Source organism: Triticum urartu, chromosome 4A (genome assembly GCF_056163025.1).
Source record: "Triticum urartu cultivar PI428250 chromosome 4A, HENAU_Tu73, whole genome shotgun sequence".
Lineage (NCBI taxonomy): Eukaryota > Viridiplantae > Streptophyta > Magnoliopsida > Poales > Poaceae > Triticum > Triticum urartu.
In genome coordinates this window covers 554,562,196-554,576,524 of record NC_141876.1, presented here as the reverse complement: position 1 = coordinate 554,576,524, position 14,329 = coordinate 554,562,196, and positions in this window count along the sequence as shown.

Here is a 14,329-nt window from a genome sequence, read left to right as displayed (position 1 = left end):
ATGCGCTCCCGAGAACCCTAAGCTTCTGTGCATTTCTTGAGAAAGGCTTCTTTGAGCTCGTGCAGCATAATCTTGAAGTTTTTCACCTCTTGCACGCCATATGCTTCTTGAACTGAGCCTTTTCATAGTCAATCTTTTGCTTTAGTTCGACGATGCGCTGAGCGAGGGCTAGCTCTGAAGTAATGGCGCCATGGAAGGCGACACTAAGGCCAATGGGTAGTTGCAGATCTTCGAAGCTGATGTTTGGTGTGTCAAACCACTCATCAATGAAGTTGTGGATGATTGTCACGTCAAAGAGAGGCAGATCATTGAAGATTTCTGCTTCTTCTTTGCTCTTGATGAGTTGCTCTAGAGCATCATCTGCAAGATCTTCATCACTGGACAGATCAATGGCATCGTTGCGTAGAATGGCAGCAGCTGTCAGCTCTTGGCCAGTGTGTGGCAGAGGCATCTTGACCTTCTGGGGCTTGGAGATGCGTGACAAATCTTCAGACTCCACACTGTCTTCAGGAGGTGCAGTTGCCAGTGGCTTCGCCCGTGAGATTTTTAGTGCAGAGATAGGCTTTGAAGCTTTTGGCTGCTTCAGCTTCTTTGGCTTCGGCGCTGCAGGCGCTTCATCTGATTCAGCGTCATCTGCAGGCTCATTCACGGCTGTCCCTTGAACCACGATGTGAGTGATGAGACCTTCCAAATTGTAGAAGGGCCCAAGAAGATTGGGTTCAGCTTCGCGAGTTCCATTGGCACAGGGAGCAGAGGGACCAGGGTTGAAATCTAATCCCAAAGACTTCTTGTTCTGCTTCGCTGAGTTCTGGGCAAACTGGAAGTTGCGCTTAAACAGATTGTCGTCACGACACCATAGTAGGGACGATGGGTCAGCATCCGCAGGCTGTGGTCCACGGACCATGCAGGGATAGAAGCCTTGTTCAATGGCTTCATCTCTGGTCCTGGGTTGAAGATTTTTGTAGAGGATGTCTCCCCATGGTCGCTTGATGGCATTCTTTTCAGCATATTCCTTTGTCACAAATCTGTACTTGAACCACTGTTCTGCCCAATAGCGTCGAATCCATTGGATTCGTGTCTTGCGCTGATTGTAATCCTCTTCAGAATCTGTCTTGTACAACTCTGAGAGGTTATCGGATAGATCTCTTGATGTTTCTCCTCGACGCTTTCTGCCACCCTTCCTTGCTGATTTCTCTGAAGCCATGAACTTTAAACAGAAAGGCTTCAATACGTTCAAAGTCTTCACAGGTTTTCGCTTGCTGGACAAACAGGAACTGGCTTCGGGAGAATTTATGTGATGTTGTAAGTATTCTGCAAATGAATGCAGACTATGAGAACCAAGGGATTCTCCCACGGACATGTACCTGTGACAGCATTAAGGTGCGAGGGAAGGGGAAGAGGTCATATGCATTCTCAGAAGATTTTGAAGATAAATCAGTTTAGAAGACATTGACCTCATCATGCGAAGACATTCACTCATAGATAAGGAGTTGGTTCCAGATTTGTACGAATCCATGGATCAGTACAAGTGAGGAATCTAACTACTTTGTGAAATACAAGTGAATATACTAGGCATATTATGAGATGCAGTATGTAAGAGATCCAACTTGTGTGAACAGAAACTGCTTGTGGTAGAAAGTGACGAAGCTATAGGATCAAGGGGGCTGTAAAAAGGAAGTTTTATTTACCACACAAAGAACTGCTAGACGGAGTGGAAGAGGAGGCCGAGCAGTTCAATCGTCCGTGCCCTAACTTGGCGACGGAGGACACCTACGGCGATGGCGGAGAAGACGATCTCCGCGGTCGGCATGAAGACGGCGTCGGAGAGGTTGCGGCAGCGAAGCGCTTCATCGTCGGCGTCGTCGAGGGCTAGCGGTGGCGCTAGGGTTCGTGCAAGAGTGGAAGAAGAGATAATGACTGCTGTGAGGTGTGTATTTATAGGTACAGGGGCGGCACTGCGTTACTACACAGGTGCCCCTGGCGATTCACATCGGAGGAACACGTGGCCATCATGCAGCATATCGGGGGTTGTTCCACATCCCATGCACGCCTGGATTGTCGGGTGGTCGTTCCCACTTCTCCGGGTTTCAGGTGAAGGAATGAGCATTGAAAACGGACTTAATGTTTGTCTCTTTATCTTCTGCTGACAAGGACGCAGAGAAGACATTCGACAGTTTCAATAGAATGCATATGATTTGGAGAGATAGAGTTTGAGATAGAAAGCATAGAGAGGTTAGGGTCCGATCACATTCACTTAGTTCAAAAGATTCAACAAGAAGACATAGCTATAAGTGAATGCTGTAGAGGACAGAACACTAGTATATATATATATATGATCAACATAGTGAAGATAATCATGAAGACATGTTGAGATTGAAGCCAAACCAAATGTGAAGACATAGCAAATGTAACGCCATGAGTGAAACACTTCAAACAGAACATTTGGTGGTGGCGTTACCCACCGTATAGGAAGTATTAGACCCAGACATGGCGCACAATTATCGTGGCGCTCCGAAGTCAAATTCCACATTAATGTATTCACACTTAGAATGTATGTCTTCATTGATTGAAGATATACTTTACTTCGTGTGTTGCACATCTAAGTCATCAATATGCATAAGTGTTAGGATGTGTTCCTGATCACAGGACATTTGAGGATTCCAAGATATTTAGCTCACACCGTAACTTGCAAAATCTCTTTTCATCCAAGGGCTTGGTGAAGATATCTGCCAATTGCTCTTCAGTGTTGACGTGTATGATGTCAATATCTTCCTTCACAACATGATCTCTGAGAAAGTGATGACGAATTTCAATGTGTTTTGTCTTCGAGCGCTGAACTGGGTTGTTGGCAATCTTGATGATGCTTTCGTTGTCGCAGTAGAGTGGCACTTGCTTCAGATGAATGCCATAGTCCTTGAGTGTTTGCTTCATCCACAGAAGCTGAGTGCAGCAAGATCCAGCAGCAATGTATTCATATTCAGCAGTGGAGAGAGATACACAGTTCTGCTTCTTTGAAGACCAACATACAAGTGATCATCCCAGAAAATGGCATGTGCCTGATGTAGACTTGCGATCCACTTTGTCACCAGCATAATCAGCATCCGAGAATCCAACCATATCAAACTCTGAGCCCTTTGGATACCATAATCCTAGAGTTGGGGTGTGAGCCAAATATCGAAGAATTCGCTTCACAGCTAAGTGATGCGACTCCTTTGGTGCCGCTTGAAATCGAGCACACATGCAAACACTAAGCATAATATCTGGCCTAGATGCACATAGATAAAGCAAAGAACCAATCATGGAGCGGTATACCTTTTGGTCGAACTCTTTACCATTGTCGTCAGGACCCAGATGATGCTTGGCTGGCATTGGCGTCGTGAAGCCTTTGCAGTCTTGCATACCGAACTTCTTCAGGCAATCTTTGAGATACTTCTCTTGAGATATGAAGATGTCGTTGCGTTGCTGTCGTATTTGAAGACCGAGGAAGAACTTTATCTCTCCCATCATGGACATCTGATATTGCTCTTGCATCATATATCCAAACTCTTCACTGTACTTCTGATTGGTGCAGCCGAAGATAATGTCATCCACATATATTTGGCACACAAACAGTTCACCATCATATGTCTTCGTGAAGAGAGTGGGGTCGAGGGAACCAGGTATGAAGCCTTTGCTCTTCAGGAAGTATTTGAGTGTGTCATACCAGGCCCGAGGGGCTTGTTTGATACCATACAGTGCCTTGTTGAGCTTGTATACCATGTCAGGATGTTTTGGATCTTCAAAGCCAGGCGGTTGTGCAACATACACTTCTTCTTCAATCTTGCCATTGAGAAAGGCGCTCTTCACATCCATTTGATATAGAAGTATGTTATGATGATTTGCATAGGCCAGCAGTATGCGTATGGCTTCAAGTCTAGCCACAGGAGCAAATGTTTCATCGAAGTCAATGCCTTCCACTTGAGTATATCCTTGAGCAAAGAGACGAGCTTTGTTTCTGACAACTTGACCATGCTCATCTTGCTTGTTGCGGTATATCCATTTGGTGCCTATTATGTTGTGCTTCCGAGGATCAGGACGCTTAACCAGTTCCCATACATTATTCAGCTCAAACTGTTGAAGCTCTTCTTGCATAGCTTGACCATGCTCAGGTTCCATGAAGGCTTCTTCAACTTTCTCGGGTTCTGTTATTGAGACGAATGCGAAGTGCCCACAGAAATTTGCTAGCTGAGTTGCCCTTGATCGAGTGAGCGGACCGGGTGCATTGATGCTATCAATTATTCTCTCAATCTGCACTTCATTGGCAACACGAGGATGTATAGGGCGAAGGTTTTGCTCTTGCTGATCATTGTCATTGTTAGTGGGATTGTCTTCAGGCTGAGCATTGTCTTTAGGTTGATCAGGTGCGGAGATGATAAGTTCCTCTTCAGGTTGAGCTTCAGAGGGTATGATTTCTCCGGTTCCCATAAGCTTGATTGATTCGCTGCATGGAACTTCATCTAGCACATTTGGGAGGTGCTCTCTTTGTGAACCGTTAGTCTCATCAAACCGCACATCCACTGTTTCAACCACTTTATAATGAAAGAGATTGAAGACTCTGTAGGAGTGCGAATCCTTTCCATATCCAAGCATAAAACCCTCATGTGCTTTTGGTGCAAATTTTGAAGTGTGATGTGGATCCTTGATCCAGCACCTGGCGCCAAATACTCTGAAGTAACTGAGATTTGGCTTCTTGCCAGTAAGGAGCTCATAAGATGTCTTGTTCAGAAGCTTGTGAAGATAAACACGATTGATTGTATGGCATGCAGTATCAATGGCTTCAGGCCAGAATTTTCTTGGAGTCTAGTATTCATCAAGCATCGTTCGGGCCATCTCAATGAGTGTTCTATTCTTGCGTTCGACGACGCCATTCTGCTGTGGCGTGTACGGGGATGAGAATTCATGTGTGATGCCCAAGGTATCAAGATATGTATCAAGGCCGGTGTTCTTGAATTCAGTGCCATTGTCACTTCTGATGTGCTTTGTCTTGGCGCCATAGTTGTTCATTGCTCGATTGGCGAAACGTCTGAAGACATCCTGCACTTCAGTCTTGTAGAGGATTATGTGCACCCAAGTATATCTAGAATAATCATCAACAATGACAAAGCCATAGAGACAAGCAGTAGTAGTAAGAGTTGAGTAATGAGTGGGACCGAAAAGATCCATGTGGAGCAGTTCGAAGGGTCGAGTAGTTGTCATGATTGTCTTTGAGGGATGTTTGGCCCTCGTCATCTTTCCTGCTTCACAGGCACCGCATAAGTGATCTTTCTTGAACTTGACGCCCTCGATGCCTATGACATGCTTCTTCTTTGCAAGGGTGTGGAGGTTCCTCATGCCAGCATGCCCTAGCCTCCGATGCCAGAGCCAGCATTCTGAAGCTTTTGCTAGAAGACATACGGCAAGCTGTGGTCCTGTTGAGAAATCTACCATGTACAAATCATCTTTCTGATACCCTTCAAACACTAGAGACTTGTCAGATTCCATTAGAACAAGGCAGCGATATTTTCCAAATATTACGATCATGTTCAAATCGCAAAGCATTGAGACAGAAATTAAGTTGAAGCCAAGGGATTCAGCAAGCATGACTTTATCCATGTGTTGATCCTTTGAGATTGCAACTCTACCTAGACCCAATACCTTACTTTTACCAGTGTCAGCAAATGTGATGTGACTCTTTTCGGATGGACGTAAGGTTGAGTCCATAAGAAGGCTTCTTTTGCCAGTCATGTGATTGGTACACCCACTATCAATAATCCATTCTAAAGATGCTGGTGTCGTACCCTACAGTGCAGTTAGGGGGATAGGCTTCATGAAGAGAATTGTGAAGCAAAAACATTTGACGAACCAGTGGGTTATGAAAGCTTAGATCCAGATTAGGACTAATAGGGAGAGTAGCAAGCGATTCAGGAATGAAGTACATAGTAAGACCATTCGGGCATTTGATCTTGCGCCCTACAAGATGTTCAAGGTCCCCAGCAATAGCGTCAGACGATTTTGGTTTTCTGCTGGAGACCTTTCCCTGCAAGAGAGAGTTAAGCTTTCTTAGCCACCCACATATTCAAGGGTGGCTTAGAAGCAATAAGTCTAAGTGTAGCATCTGAGAACTTTGGCTTTGGAGCCCTAGCAAACAGTCTTGTAGGCGGACAATAGTACTCATAAGAATAAGCAGAATAGTTCTTGGTCTTATGAACATGGCGGTTTGATGAACCGCGCTCATAGTCATAGGCCTGAGTATGGTTTCCCTGCAAAACATTTGTGTTAGTGCGACTCAGGTGAGTCCTCTGTCTGTATGAAGCCTTTGGACCGTAGGAAGCCTGTGGTCTGAGGTTTGTCTTCTTCACGTGTGGTGTCATGATGACATTCACAGGAAGATTCTCCAGACACTTTTTCGGAACCCAGATCTTCTTCATAGGAGGTCCATTCCTGGAGTTAGTACCAATGTACCTGGCAAACACTTCACCATTCTGATTCTTAAACAGTTTATAGTTTGCATCAAGGGATTCATCAATGACAATGGGGTTTGCACAAGTGAAGCCAGATAGAGTGGATGGATCTGCTGAAGATTCCTTTGCAGCAACCCATGTGGTTTTGGGGTACTGCTCAGGTTTCCAGTAAGAGCCATCAGCATTCATTTTCCTTACGAACCCAACACCCTCTTTCCTCGGGTTTCGGTTCAAGATCTGCTTTTTGAGGACATCACATAGTGTCTGATGCCCTTTAAGACTTTTGTACATCCCTGTTTCAAGCAATGTCTTCAACCTAGCATTCTCATCAGCAATAGCAGTGGTATCCTCAGCAGAGGGGTTAGTTTCCACATCAACAGTTGAAGATATTGCAACAGTAGCAGCAGTAGAACATTCAGCAACAGAAATAGTATTATCACGCTCAATGCATTTAAGACATGGTGGTTCAAATCCTTCCTGAGCAGAACTGATCTGTTTGGCGCGAAGTGACTCATTTTCCTTTTGAAGATCTTCATGAGCCGCTCTCAATTTCTCAAGATCTTGCTTCCTTTGAAGATAATCATAGGAAAGCTTTTCATGAGTTGTTGAGAGCGTTTCATGAAGACTTTCAAGTTCCTCATACTTAACGTGAAGATTTTTATGTCTTCAATTAAGGACTCAGAATGAGTCATTTCAGCGCCTAACAGATCATCGCTTTTGTCTAACAGTTTTTGAATATGTTCCATGGCTTTCTGTTGTTCAGTTGCAATTTTAGCAAGTGTTTTGTAGCTGGGTTTTGAACCACAATCAGAGTCATCATCACTAGATGTTTGATAGTGAGTAGTGTGTGTGTTTACCTTGGCACCGCGTGCCATGAAGCAGTAGGTAGGAGCGGAGTAGTCCTTGTCATTTGCATCGGTGTCGGTGATGAAGTCATTGTCTTCAGTGTTGAAGATTGACTTGGCAACGTATGCTGTAGCCAGACTTGCGACGCCAGAATCGGACTCCTCCTCAGACTCCACCTCCGCCTCCTCAGAAGCGGACTCCTCCTCTGAGTCCATTTCCTTGCCAACAAACGCACGTGCCTTGCCAGATGAGCTTTTCTTGTGTGATGAAGACTTTGAGGAAGACTTGGAAGAAGACTTTGAGTATTTCTTCTTCTTCTTGTCGTCGGAGTCATATTCCTTGCTCTTCTTCTTTTTGTTCTCATTGTCCCACTTCGGACACTCAGAGATGAAGTGGCTACATTTCTTGCACTTGTGACATGTTTTCTTCTTGTAGTCATGAGCAGAAGCTTCATCATTCCTTGAGCATGATCGTGAAGACTTTCTGAAACCTTTCTTCTTGGTGAATTTTTGGAAGTTCTTCACAAGCATAGCAAGTTCCTTTCCAATGTCTTCAGGATCATCAGAACTGCTGTCAGATTCTTCTTCAGATGAGGAGACAGCTTTTGCCTTCAAGGCACGAGTTCGCCCATAGTTTGGACCGTAGATATCTCTTTTCTCAGAAAGCTGAAACTCATGTGTGTTGAGCCTCTCAAGTATGTCAGACGGATCGAGTGTCTTGAAATCAGGACGTTCTTGAATCATCAGGGCTAGGGTGTCAAACGAACTGTCAAGTGATCTCAGTAGTGTCTTGACGACTTCATGCTTGGTGATCTCAGTAGCGCCGAGGGCTTGAAGCTCATTTGTGATGTCAGTGAGTCGATCAAACGTGAGCTGGACATTCTCATTGTCATTTCGCTTGAAGCGGTTGAAGAGGTTGCGAAGGACACTGATTCTTTGATCTCTCTGAGTTGAGACGCCTTCATTGACCTTGGAGAGCCAGTCCCAGACTAGCTTAGATGTTTCCAAAGCACTCACGCGGCCATACTGTCCTTTGGTCAGATGACCACAGATGATATTCTTGGCAGTAGAGTCCAGCTGAACGAACTTCTTGACGTCAGCAGCAGTGACACCTTCTCCAACCTTGGGAACGCCGTTCTTGACGACATACCATAGGTCGACGTCAATGGCTTCAAGATGCATGTGCATCTTATTCTTCCAGTAGGGATATTCAGTTCCATCGAAGACGGGGCACGCAGCGGAGACTTTGATTATCCCTGCAGTCGACATAGCTAAAACTCCAGGTGGTTAAACCGAATCACACAGAACAAGGGAGTACCTTGCTCTTATACCAATTGAAAGTGCGTTATATCGACTAGAGGGGGTGAATAGGCGATTTTTATGAAAGTCTTCAAAACGTGGAAGTTTCGAAGACAAACGATAGAAATAAACCTATTACCATGCAGCGGAAGGTAGACTACACTAGGCAAACCATAGTCAAGTATTCAATGAAGTGAAAGCACAATGACTAATAGCAGCAATGTAGTGAGGATCAGGTAGGAAGATATTATGAAGCCAAACAGAACACGCAGTCACTCAGTGAAGACAAAAGATAGTGCAATCATACATTGACTTCACAAGGACCAACAGTAAGTAAAGGGAAGAGAAGGATGAAACCAGTGACTCGTTGAAGACAATGATTTGTTGGACCAGTTCCAGTTGCTGTGACAACTGTATGTCTGGTTAGGGCGGCTAGGCATTTAAACCTGAGGACACACAGTCCTGGACACCCAGTCCTGAACACGCAGCTCAGGACACCCGGTCCTCATCGTATTCCCCTTGAGCTAAGTTCACACAGACCTCTCCCAATCACTCTGGTAAGTCTCCAAGGTAGACTCCCAAACCTTCACAGACTTCGTTCACCGGCGATCCACAATGTCTCTTGGATGCTCAGAACGCGACGCCTAACCGGCTGGAGGATTCACAGTCCTCAAGTGTAATAAGTCTTCAGATCACACAGACAAGAAGACTTAAGTGATGCCTAATTCTCTTTGGCCCTGGGTGGTTAGGGCTTTATCCTCGCAAGGGATTCTCTCTCAAAGGCTTCGAGGTGGGTTGCTCTCAAACGACAAAAGCCGTACTCTAACTCTGAGCAGCCAACCGTTTATGGTTGTAGGGGGTGGGCTATTTATAGCCACTAGCCAACCCGACCTGATTTGTCTGAAATGACCCTGGGTCACTAAGGAACTGACACGTGTTCCAACGGTCAAATTTCAAACTCACACGGCAACTTTACTTGGGCTACAAGCAAAGCTGACTTGTCCGACTCTGGACAAGATTCGCTCTCATAGTCTTCACTCGAAGACATAGGTTTTGGTTAAGCATCACTTCAGTCATTCTGACTGGTTCTCTTGGACCCCACTTAACAGTACGGTGGTTCCTATGACTCAACAAAGAAGAAAAAGAACTACGAAAGATCTAAGTCTTCGAGCTCCATAGGCTTCATGCGATGTCTTCTCTTGTCATAGTCTTCAATGTGAATATCTTCATATACCACCTTTGACATCAATGTCTTCATACATTTTTAGGGTCATCTCTGGTAGGAAAACCGAATCAATGAGGGACTTCTACCTGTGTTATCCTGCAATTCTCACAAACACATTAGTCCCTCAACTAGGTTTGTCGTCAATACTCCAAAACCAACTAGGGGTGGCACTAGATGCACTTACATGATCGTATCAACCTTGGAATCACTCGCAACTCACATCGTTACCTCGCCCTTAACTAATCTTTGTTTATTCGGCAACTCCTCTTTCGAGTTACTAATCTTAGCAATTGAACCGGTATCAAATACCCAAGGGCTACTATTAATACTAGTAAGGTACACATCAATAACATGCATACAAAATATACCTTTGTTCACTTTGCCATCCTTCTTATCCGCCAAGTATTTAGGGCAGTTCCGTTTCCAGTGACCATTTCCTTTGCCGTAGAGAAACTCAGTTTCAGGCTTGGGTCCAACTTTGGGCTTCTTCATGGGAGCAGCAACTTGCTTGCCATTCTTCTTGAAGTTCCCTCTCTTTCCCTTGCCCCTTTTCCTGAAACTAGTGGTCTTGTTAATCATCAACACTTGATGCTCTTTCTTGATTTCTACCATCACTGATTTCAGCATCGTGAAGAGCTCCGGAATCATTTTCGTCATCCCTTGCATATTATAGTCCATCATGAAGTTCTAGTAGCTTGGTGATGGTGACTAGAGAACTTTGTCAATCACTATCTTATCTTCAAGATTAACTCCCACTTGATTCAAGCGATTGTAGTACCCAGACATTCTGAGCACATGCTCATTGGTTGAGCTATTCTCCTCCATCTTGTAGGCAAAGTACTTGTCAGAGGTCTCATACCTCTCAACACGGGCATGAGTCTGAAATACCAATTTCAGCTCTTGGAACATCTCATATGCTCTGTGGCGTTCAAAATGTTTTTGAAGTCCCGGTTCTAAGCCGTAAAGCATGGCACACTAAACTATTAAGTAGTCATCATATCGAGCTTGCCAAACGTTCATAACGTCTGCATCTGCTCCTGCAATAGGTCTGTCACCTAGATATAATTCTTGTGTGCAGCAATGAGGATAATCCTCAGATCACGGACCCAGTCCGCATCATTTCTACTGTCATCTTCCAACTTATTTTTCTCTAGGAACAGATCAAAAATAGGGGAGCTATATTGCGAGCTATTGATCTACAACATATATATGCAAAAACTATTAAGACTAAGTTCATGATAAATTTAAGTTCAATTAATCTAATTACTAATGAACTCCCACTTAAATTAACATCCCTCGAGTTATTTAAGTGATACATGATCCAAATCAACTAACCCATGTCCGATCATCACATGAGATGGGGTAGTCATCAATGGTGAACATCTCTATATTGATCATATCTACTATATGACTCATGTTCGATCTTTCGATCTCTAGTGTTCCGAGACCATATCTGTACATGCTAGGCTTGTCAAGTTTAACCCAAGTATTCTGCATGTGTAAAACTGTCTTACACCCGTTGTATGTGAACGTAGAGTCTATCACACCCGATCATCACGTGGTGTCTCGAAACGACGAACTGTAGCAACGGTGCATACTCAGGGAGAACACTTTTATCTTGAAATTAAGTGAAGGGATCATCTTATAATGCTACCACCGTTCTAAGCAAAATAAGATGCATAAAGGATAAACATCACATGCAATCAAAATATGTGACATGATATGGCCATCATCATATTGTACTTTTGATCTCCATCTCCAAAGCATCGTCATGATCTCCATCATCACCGGCTCGACACCTTGATCTCCATCGGAGCGTCATTGCGTCGAGGTCGTCACACCAACTATTGCTTCTACAACTATCGATAACGCATAGTGATAAAGTAAAACAATTACATGGCGCTTGCACTTCATACAATAAAGCGACAACCCTAAGGCTCATGCCGGTTGTCGAAATTACAAATCATGATCATATCATACATCAACATATATCACATCATATCTTGACCATATCACATCACAATATGCCCTGCAAAAACAAGTTAGACTTCCTCTAGTTTGTTGTTGCAAGTTTTACGTGGCTGATACGGACTTCTAGCAAGAACCGTTCTTACCTACGCAAACCCTACAACGGTGTTTCATCAAGTTTTTTGTTTTAACCTTCTTCAAGGACCGGCCGTAGTCAAATTCGATTCAACTAAAGTAGGAGAAACAGACAACCGCCAGCCACCTTTATGCAAAACTAGTTGCATGTCTGCCGGTGGAACCGATCTCATGTGCGTGGACATGTAAGGTTGCTTCGGGCCGCTTCATCCCACAATATCGTCGAACCAAAATAGGACGTTGGTTGTAAGCAGTATGACTATCATCGCCCACCATTCTTTGTGTTCTACTTGTGCATATCATCTACGCATAGACCTGGCTTTGATACCACTGTTGGGAAACGTTGCAAGGAAAACAAAAAAAATTCTACGCACACGCAATGATCTATCCATGGAGATGCACAGCAATGAAGGAGAGAGTATGTCTACGTACCCTCGTAGACCGTAAGTGGAAGCGTTTAACAATGCGGTTGATGTAGTCGAACTTCTTCGCGCTCCAACCGATAGGGTACCGAACGTACGACACCTCCGCGTTCTGCACACGTTCAGCTCGGTAAAGTCCTCTGCCTTCTTGATCCAACAATACGGCGAGGTAGTAGATGAGTTCCGGCAGCACGACGACATGGTGACAGTGATGGTGAAGTGATCTCCGCAGGGCTTCGCCTAAGCACTATGAAAATATGACTAGGAGTGTAAACGATGGAGGGGGATGCCGCACACGGCTAGGCAATTGTCTATTGTGTGCTAGGCACCCCCTCCCACATACATATAGGTGGGAGGGAGGGAGAAGCAGCCAAAGGAGGTGCCCAAGTAGGAGGAATCCTACTTGGGGTCCCTCCCAAGCCGCGCCCCCTTTCCTTATTTGGAGTGCGGGGAAAGGCAGGGGAGGGTGGCGCCCTCCCTTCCTTTCTCCCATGAGAGGGAAAGGAACGAAGGGATGGCCAAACAAGGGAGCGGGTGCACTAGCCCCCTTGTGGGCTGGTCTGTCCCCTCCTTTCGCCCATAAGGCCCATAACTTGTCGGGGGTGCACGGAACCCCTTCCGGTTACCCGATTCCTTCCCGGTACGTCCCAAAACACTTCTGGTGTGAAAATACCATCATCCTATATATCAATCTTTACCTCTTGACCATTTCGAGACTCCTCGTCATGTACATGATCTCATCCGAGACTCCAAACAACGTCCAGTCACCAAAACATATAACTCATAACACTATATCGTCAACGAACGTTAAGCATGCGGACCCTACGGGTTTGAGAACTATGTAGACATGACCGAGACACCTCTCCGGTCAATAACCAATAGCGGAACCTGGATGCCCATATTTTCTCCTACATATTCTACGAAGATCTTTATCGGTCGAACCGTTATGACAACATACGTAATTCCCTTTGTCCATCGGTATGTTACTTGCCCGAGATTCGATCGTTGGTATCTTCATACCTAGTTCAATCTCGTTACCGGCAAGTCTCTTTACTCGTTCCATAATACATCACCTTGTGACTAACTCCTTAGTCATTTGCTTGCAAGCTTATGATGTGTATTACCGAGAGGGCCCAGAGATACCTCTCCAATACTCGGAGTGACAAATCCTAATCTCGATCTATGCCAACTCAACAAACACCTTCGGAGATACCTGTAGAGCATCTTTATGATCACCCAGTTACGTTGTGACGTTTGATAGCACACAAGGTATTCCTCTAGTATCCGGGAGTTGCATTATCTCATAGTCGAGGGAATAAGTATTTGACATGAAGAAAGGAATAGCAATAAACTGAAAGATCATTTTGCTAAGCTAACGGATGGGTCTTGTCCATCACATCACTCTCCTAATGATGTGATCCCGTTATCAAATGACAACACATGTCTATGGTTAGAAAACCTTAACCATCTTTGATCAACGAGCTAGTCTAGTAGAGGCTTGCTAGGGACATGATATTTGTTTATGTATTCACACATGTATTCAAGTTTCCGATCAATACAATTCTAGTATGAATAATAAACCTTTATCATGAATAAGGAAATATAATATAAAATAACAACTTTATTATTGCCTCTAGGGCATATTTCCTTCAGATATCCGGATCATGCAGAACTACGCTACCGAAGTTACAACCTGGTTCTTTTGTCTCTTATCTTCTCTGTCTTCCAACTAAGCAAAGACATAATATTTAAATCCTTATAGCCCGCTTGCATCACTTTATTATACTTTCTTTTATTGCGTCAACCTCCACCCCCTTGCATCAATATTAGTGATATATGTACGCGCCCTTTACTCATGTGGGACTCCATGAATAATTTATCGTGCCCGCACTTCAGTCCATCCATGAGGACCAATGGAACATGGCACATGAAAGTTTAACTCGGTGAATTGAGCGT